At 47.1% G+C, this 9069-nt stretch overlaps 1 pseudogene; it reads right to left on the bottom strand.

The window, feature by feature from the left end:
- Positions 1–631: 631 nt before the first annotated feature.
- On the bottom strand, positions 632–8186 carry LOC125866676 (uncharacterized; annotated as a pseudogene).
- Between the last annotated feature and the right edge of the window lie 883 nt (positions 8187–9069).

The following is a 9069-nucleotide window of genomic DNA, read 5'->3' as shown; positions in this document are numbered from 1 at the left end:
CATACCAAATTCGATATTCCAGACTCAACGGCGCAGTCAAAATTTCCATCAGAGGTCATTTCGATAAAATGTGGGTCCCACTTCCAAAAGTCATTTTAAGTCAAAACCCACAAAAGGGCTCGGAAAGATATCGAAAACCTCCAGACACAAAAGAAGGGTCAATCTAGATCAAACTCGACATTCCGGAGCTAACCACGCTGACGGAATTCTCATCCGAGCGCGTTTACTCAGAATGTTTACCAAAGTCAAACTTAGGCTTAAACTTAAAGTTAAAATGCCTAATCGCACCGACTCACACTGAAAATCTCGGGAGTCATGTCGACCATGCTACTAGCGTAAAATGACCCTTCCAGAGCTGATGGAATTGTCAGAATTGGATTCCGATGTCATCTTCTTGAACTTTTGATCGAAAATGATCGTTCAAGTTTCATAAGCTCCAAAACACAAAAACTCGCACCAAGACCAAACGAACGACCAGGTGACCGAACTGTCAGTCCCAGCAAGTCATAAATGACTTGGGGTCGCTATAGGAATGCTCTAAACGACACACAGAAGGCAAGACACAGAAATGACCAAGAGGGTCATTCCAATATCCACTACTAAAAAGGACTTTCGTCCGCGAAAGAAAGGATCAAGAAGTACCTGAAGGCTCAAACAAACCAGGAAACTGCTCTCGCATCTCTTGCTCGGTCTCCCAAGTAGCCTCCTCGACTGGACGATGCCTCCAATGGACCTTAACAACAGGAATGGCTCTTGAGCGCAATCTCGTCACATCTCTGGCTAGAATGGCAACTGGCTCCTCTACAAATGTCAAACGATCATCCAACTCGACTGCATCATACTGGAGCACATGGGACTCATCAGGAACATACCGCCGCAGCATCGAAACATGAAACACTGGGTGGATGGCTGAAAATACTGGAGGTAGGGCCAACTCATAAGCAACCTCCCCAACTGTCCGGAGTATCTCAAAAGGACCAATGTACCTAGGGCTAAGCTTGCCCCGCCTCCCAAACCTCACCACGCCCTTCATGGGCGACACACGGAGGAATACCCGGTCACCAATAGAGAATCTCAAAGGTCGATGCCTCTGATACGCATAACTCTGGTGCCTACTCTAAGCCGTCCTGAGCCTATCCTGAATCACCCTCACCTGATCCAGGGCCTCCTGAAGCAAATCTGTACCACGCGGCCTAGGCCCTGTAGACTCAAACCAACCAATTGGAGAGCGACAACGCCTACCATATAAGGCCTCAAACGGGGCCATCTGAATACTAGAGTGGTAGCTGTTGTTGTACGCAAACTCCGTCAAAGGCAAGCACTAGTCCCACTGACCTCCAAAATCCATAACACAGACCCGCAATATATCCTCAAGGACCTGAATAGTACGCTCTGACTGACCATCCGTCTGTGGGTGAAATGTTGTGCTAAGGTGGACACGGGTTCCCAACTCCTCCTGAAAAGCCCTCCAAAAGCTAGAAGTGAACTGTGAACCCCGATCTAAAATGATAGAAACAAGCACACCATGAAGACGAACTACCTCCCGAATATAGATACGAGCTAACCTCTCAGCACTGAAGGTAGTATGAACAGGAAGGAAGTGTGCTGACTTGGTCAATCGATCCACGATGACCCAAATGTTGTCAACACCTCTAGAAGTCCGAGGCAACCCCACAACGAAGTCCGTAGTGATACACTCCCACTTCCACTCCGAAATAGGTAATCTCTGGAGCTCGCCACCAGGCCTCAAATGCTCGGCCTTTACCTGCTGGCAGCACAAGCAACAGGAAACAAAGTCAACAATATCTCTCCTCATGCCACTCCACCAGTAATGCTGCCTCAAATCACGATACATCTTCGTTGTGCCCGGATGGATAGAGTATCTAGACTCATGGGCCTTAGCAAGTATCAACTGTATCAAATCTCCAACTCTCGGAACACAGATGCGGCCGGTAAATTTCAACACTCCATCAGGATCTAAGGTAGCCTGACCACCATCACCCGCTAACACTCGATCTCTAAGGGCCACCAAGGTATCATCCTCAAACTGGCAACCACGGATCCTATCAACCAAAGAAGACTGAACTCCCATAAAGGCCAAGACGAGCCTAGAATCTGAGATATCCAACCGAACCATGCTATTAGCTAAGGACTGAATGTCCAAAGCTAAGGGTTGCTCCTCAACAGATAAGAAGGCTAGACTACCCATACTAACTGCCTTCCGGCTCAAGGTGTCCGCTACCACATTCGCCTTGCCTGGATGATAGAGAGTAGAGAGGTCGTAGTCCTTCAGGAGCTCAATCCAACGATGCTGCCTCGAATTAAGGTCCCCCTGGCTCATGATGTACTGAAGACTCCTATGATCGGTATAGATCTCACATCGAACTCCATACAGGTAGTGCCTCCAAATCTTAAGCGCGAAAACTACCGCTGCCAACTCTAAGTCATGAGTGGGGTAGTTGCGCTCATGGATCTTAAGCTGCCTCGACACATAAGCAATAACACGGCCCTGCTGCATCAATACACAACCCAAACCAATGCCGGATGTGTTACAATAAACTGTGAAGCCCCCGCCCTCAACTGGAAGAGTCAATATAGGAGCGGTAGTTAATAACTCCTTGAGCCTCAAAAAGTTCGCATCACACTCCTCTGACCAAACAAAGGGAACATCAACACGAGTCAATCGAGTCAACGGGGCTGCAATAGTAGAAAAGCCCTCAACAAAGCGTCTGTAATAGCCTGCTAGTCCGACGAAGCTTCGAATCTCAGTAACTGAGGTGGGCCTGTGTCAATCACGAATAGCCTCAATATTCGTCGGATCAACCCTAATACCCTCCTTGGACACCACGTGCCCCAAGAAGGCTACAGACTCAAGCCAAAACTCGCACTTTGAGAACTTGGCATAAAGCCGCTGATCTCTCAAAGTCTGGAGCACTATCCTCAAATGCTGCTCATGCTCACTCCGGCTCCGCGAGTATACTAGTATGTCATCAATGAAGACTATGACGAAGGAATCAAGATAAGGCCTGAACACACGCGTCATCAAGTCCATAAAGGCAGCAGGGGCATTAGTCAACCCAAACGACATCACCAAGAACTCATAATGGCCATAACGAGTCCTAAATGCGGTCTTAGGGATGTCCGCTGCCCTAATCCTCAACTGGTGGTAACCGGACCTCAAATCAATCTTAGAGAACACTGAAGCTCCCTGTAGCTGGTCAAATAGGTCATCGATCCTAGGCAGAGGATATCGATTCTTCACTGTCACCTTGTTCAGCTGCCTGTAGTCAATACACAATCGCATAGTACCGTCCTTCTTCTTCACGAAGAGGACTGGGGCACCCCAAGGCGATACACTAGGCCTAATGAATCCCTTACCCAAGAGATCCTGAAGCTGAACANAACTGAACACTGAGCTCCCTGAGCTCTGCAGGAGCCATCCGGTAAGGCGAAATAGGACGGGTGTCGGGCTCTAAATCTATGGCAAAATCAATGTCACGATCTGGAGGTAGGCCAGGTAGGTCTGTAGGGAACACATCTGCAAACTCTCTAACCACAGGAACTGAGTCAACTGAAGAGTCATCTCTACTCACATCTCGCACATAAGCCAAATAAGCTAAACACCCAGAAGCAACCAACCGTCTAGCCCGCATAAAAGAGATGATCCCTGTTGGTGTGTGACTATAAGCACCCTGCCACAACACCGAGGAAATGCCAGGCATGGCTAAAGTAACGGTCTTAGCGTAGCAATCAAAGACTGTATGGTAGGGAGATAACCAATCCATGCCCAGAATCACATCAAAATCAACCATATCTAGCAGAATAAGGTCAACTCTAGTATCACAACCCCGGATAATCACTAAGCAAGATCGCAATATCTGATCCACTACTAAGGACTCACCCACCGGGGTCGAAACATGAACTGGCTCTGCCAAAGACTCAGACCTCATACCCAATCGAGGAGCAAAATAAACAGATACATACGAGAATATGGACCCGAGATCAAATAATACTGTAGCAGGCTGATGGCATAATAAAAACGTACCTGTGATAACATCGTCAGATGCCTCAGCCGTCGCCCTCACCGGGGCTGCGTAGAAATGGCCCTGAACACCTCTACCCGATGCATCTGATCTACCACCTAGCCTGCCTCCTCGAGCTCCTCCTCTGGTACCCTGTCGGCTGTCCTGACGACCCTGGTCCTGACCACCACCTCTAGCTAGATGGGGCACTGCTGAAACTGGTCTAGGTGCAAGGGGAGCTGGTACAATCGCTCCTCGCCCTCGCCGGGGGCACTCTCTGGACCAATGGTCAAGAGCACCGCAATCAAAACACCTCGAAGTTGAACGCCCTGAAGTAACCCGACTGCGGTAGGAAGGGAGGGAATCTGATCCCCTCGAACTCTGGCCCGTACTAGGACCACCCTGGTGATACTGGCCTTCCTCAGAAGCAGGTAATGCCGCTTGAACAGGACGACTGGACTGACCCTGCTTGAATCTCTGGCGGGGCCTATCATAGGAGTCTCTCCCTCTAGTCTGGGACCCGCTGTAGCTGCCCTGGTAGCGTGCCCTCTTATCGCTGCCCCCTTGGGCCTCGAGATGAATATGCTCCATGGATCGGGCATGGTCAACTACATCAAGAAATGAACGGCCGGCAAAAACTAAATGCTCTGTGTCGACCCTCAGACGGTACCGCAACCCACGTACAAAACAACGAACTCTCTCCTCCTCCGTGGGTAGGATCATGGTAGCATGTCGAGACAACTCATGGAATCTCGTCTCGTACTCTGAGACGGTCATAGGGCCCTGCTCCAATCTGGAGAACTGATCACGAAGCCTATCCCTGACGCTCCGTGGCATGAACCGTGCTAAGAAAGCCTCTGAGAACTCACTCCAAGATACATGAGGCGATCCAGCTGGCCTGGACTCTCGATACGAGCGCCACCACTGCCTGGCTGGCCCACGAAACTGATGAGCGGTGAAGTCGGCTCCTCTCGACTCCAAGAGGCCTAATGACTGTAGCTGCTCCTGACAAGTGAGCTGGAACTCGTGGGCATCCTCTCCAATAGCCCCTGAGAATATCGGTGGTGTTAACCTCTGGAATACCCTGAGCATCTTCTGCTCGCGCAGTGGCATCTCTCCGTCCTTTAAGTCTGACACGACATCCACATGAACTGCTGGCGGCTGAACCTCTGGTGCCGCTACGGCAGGCTGACCCTGCAGCGCTGGAGCTGATGCTGCTGCTGCTGGGGCTGGTGCTGGTGCTGCTGGGGCTGGTGCTTGTCGCATCTCCCCAATAACTGCTAGTATCTGAGTCAGGAGAGCATGAAAATCAGGAGCAGCAGCTGCAGTTGCAGCTGGTGCAGGTGGTGGCTGGGCTGGCCCCGGCCCCACTGGCTGTGGAGATATATATGTTGCCTGAGGCTCCTCCTTCCTATCTCGGGCTGGTGCTACAGCCCTGCCTCGACCTCGGGGTCGGCGTCTACCCCAAGCTGAGGCTCTGCCTGCAGACCCGGGTGCGCCACCTCGCGAGCGAGCCATCTTGAGAAAGAGTGAAACAAATGAGATTTCCAAGAACCAATAAGACACACGATGCACGAAAGCGAAACAAAAGAGGGAATTTTCCTAAGGACATCCTGTAGCCTCCCGAAGATAAGTTACGGACGTCTCTGCACCGATCCGCAGGACTCTACTACACTCTAGCTCTGAACAAGTGAGACCGATAAACCTGGGGCTCTAATACCAACTTGTCACAACCTGATTTCTCAAGTCATGATGACACCTATTATAACCCACCAGCAGGTAAGCCAACCCGTAACCCGGAACAACAAGTAATGGGTGTGAGGGTAGAAACTAAACAAGAGTAGCCAAATAAGAATATAAACAGGCGGAAGCAAACCAAAAACATATATACAAATAAAGATCCCTCCCAGAACTTGGCAGTCACTAGTACAGAGCTACTAACAAAATGAGTACAAGTCCCAAAAGTGGACAACAGAGACTGGACTGTCTCGAAAGGTAAAAGACAAGTCTATATATATACAAATGGAGATTGAAATAGCATAAAACGTCGTGTGCTCACTCCCGTCTCCCGATCAGTCTGCTCCAAGCTCGATCAACGCTGGCTACTAGTGCCCGAACCTGCATCACGAAATAGATGCAGAGCGTAGCATGAGTACCAAAACAATAGGTACCCAGTAGGCATCATAGGCCGACTGAACTTGAAAAGTAAAGGCAATATGAAAAGAAGGAATAACACAAACCGAAGTCAAGAACTAAAATCTAACTAACAATGGAATGCACACGAGTGTACAAAGAACTAACTAAAGTAATCTATAAGCTAACTACACCTAACTGGACCCCCATAAGCCCAGAAGGTACACTCGTGCGCAAGTTAAATAAAAACCCAAACGGACCCCCATAAGCCCGACGACTACACAGAATAACTATAACTAAAGAGAATTGCATAAACGAACCCAAGAATGAAGAACACCAGAATCTCAACCCTAATTAGTAGAATCTGACAGTACGGAGGCAGGACCTCGAACCGGATGCTCACAAGAAATACCCAAGTAACCAATCACAAGTAACAATTATAAGAGGCCAGAACTCTAACCGGATGCTCTATATAAGTATTTGGGCAATAGAGGCCAGACCTTAAACCGGATGCTCTATATAAGTATCTGGGCAATAGAGGCCGGACATTAAACCGGATGCTCTATATAAGTATTTGGGCAATAGAGGCCAGACCTTAAATCGGATGCTCTATAAAGGTGTCAATGTAGCTGCTGAAAGAGTCCCAATCGATCCATACTCATAAATATCCGTGAAATGCCGTCCACACATAGCCAATCAATGTAAGTCCTTGGAACCAAATCGAAAACCAAATTCAAATCGCGAAGTAGAATTAGTGTTGCCGACGTAACTCGTGAAGCCGTAACATCGGGGAAAATAAGGATAACTAAAGTCGGAGCAAGCGTATCGCCTAGCTAAGGCCCAATCTATCAGACTCAAGTCTGCTACACCAGTCTACAGGGTTCTAAGTCGGCCGAGCGACGTCGGGGCAAAACTAAGGCCTATTGGATCCGAATCATGTATTTCTAAGGCAAGCCCTAGTCAAACCTAAACTAAGGCCCAACATGCTTCAAATAAACAATAATTAAGCATGCAAGCACTCCACATAGCGAGGAGGGTCCGTTAATAACACAAAACATGCTCACAGTTACCCGATAATTCCGAAAATAAGCCGAAAACATGATTTCTTAACACCTATGCAAGATTCAATTACTACCCAACCCAAATCCCAACTAATCAACATGCATTCACATTCTCGAGCTCAATCTAAGAGAGGAAAACCGTAGCCTACCTGTAGGCCAATCACACGCCCTTCAAAATCACTTCGCTAGAGCTTTTCCTTTCCGAACGTCCTCGAAACGCTGCCCCGCTATAAAAAATAGAGTCACAGCGTTAATACGGTCGTTTAGACACAAAAATCACAACAAACGGAGATGGGTCAATTTTGGAGTCAAAACGGGAATCGTGGGAACCGCGCAGGAAATTCCGAAATTAACCCCAAAAGTGGGTCCTAACCAGTTCCCCCAGCTCATGTCCCAAAATGGGACACAATTCGGGGCTCGGGAACAACACAATATCAACATACAACCAAAACCCAAATTTTCTCAAAAATTAGAAATGGGACAGCAAATGAATCACTGTATTTACCAAAAACGAGCGGTCTACAGTAAAATCTGACAACACCACAATGTTCTCCTCAAAAAACCACTCAAGATAGCCTCAAAAATCACCAAAATCGGATCTAAAATGGCTAAGAAAACAAGTCTAAAAAATTCCCAAAATCAAGCTCACAAAAAGGGTGAGGCAGCAGGTATTTCACGAAATTTACCTCAAACGGAGACCCCAAATCACTATCCGAGCTCACCAACGCGTTGTCCTCGAAAAATCTCACAACTTTGCCTTTTGAATCGCCCAAATCGGTTGAGAGATTAGAGAGTTATGAGGGTTTAAGTTTGGGAATATGTTGCTGATTTTCTGCAATAATTCCAAAATTTAAAACTCCGACGGGGTGCTCCGAATTCGGAACCCCGTGCACGCAAACGAGATATGCAACCATACCAAATTCGACATTCCAGGCTCAACGGCGCAGACCAAATTTCCATCAGAGGTCATTTCGATAAAAAGTGGGTCCCACTTCCAAAAGCCATTTTAAGTCAAAACCCACAAAAGGGCTCGGAAAGATATCGAAAACCTCCAGACACAAAAGAGGGTCAATCTAGACCAAACTCAACATTCCGGAGCTAACCACGCTGACGGAATTCTCATCTGAGCGCGTTTACTCAGAATGTTGACCAAAGTCAAACTTAGGCTTAAACTTAAAGTTAAAATGCCTAATCGCACCGACTCACACTGAAAATCTCGGGAGTCATGTTGACCATGCTACCAGCCTAACATGACCCTTCCGGAGCTGATGGAATTGTCAGAATTGGATTCCGATGTCATCTTCTTGAACTTTTGATCGAAAATGATCGTTCAAGGTTCATAAGCTCCAAAACACAAAAACACGCACCAAGACCAAACGAACGACCAGGTGACCGAACTGTCAGTCCCAACAAGTCATAAATGACTTGGGGTCGCTATAGGAACGCTCTAAACGACACACAGAAGGCAAGACACAGAAATGACCAAGAGGGTCATTACATTAGCATGACTAATATAATAAAGAGATGAAAATATGCTAATAAAACCATCAAAATATTGGTGAACTCAAGAACAAACAAGAATTTTTTTTATTTAAATGCCAAAATGTGATTCAAAATAGAATCAAACTCACTATTACATAATCTAAGTCCTTCATTGTTAGACTATTAACAAACAATAATAGACTAGATAAAATAAAAAAGCAAATCGATACTATCTAAGTAGTGCCTATTTGTCTCCTCTTGGTCGGTGTGCTATTCTCTTAATACTTACATTGAATGAATTGAGCAACATTATTATTCTAGTGCACAAGTGTATTTTAGACTATGTCAAAATAATTCAAATAGTTCCAAAA

Source organism: Solanum stenotomum, chromosome 1 (genome assembly GCF_019186545.1).
Source record: "Solanum stenotomum isolate F172 chromosome 1, ASM1918654v1, whole genome shotgun sequence".
In the NCBI taxonomy this organism is placed as follows: Eukaryota; Viridiplantae; Streptophyta; class Magnoliopsida; order Solanales; family Solanaceae; genus Solanum; species Solanum stenotomum.
This window is presented reverse-complemented; position numbering and strand designations above follow the sequence as displayed.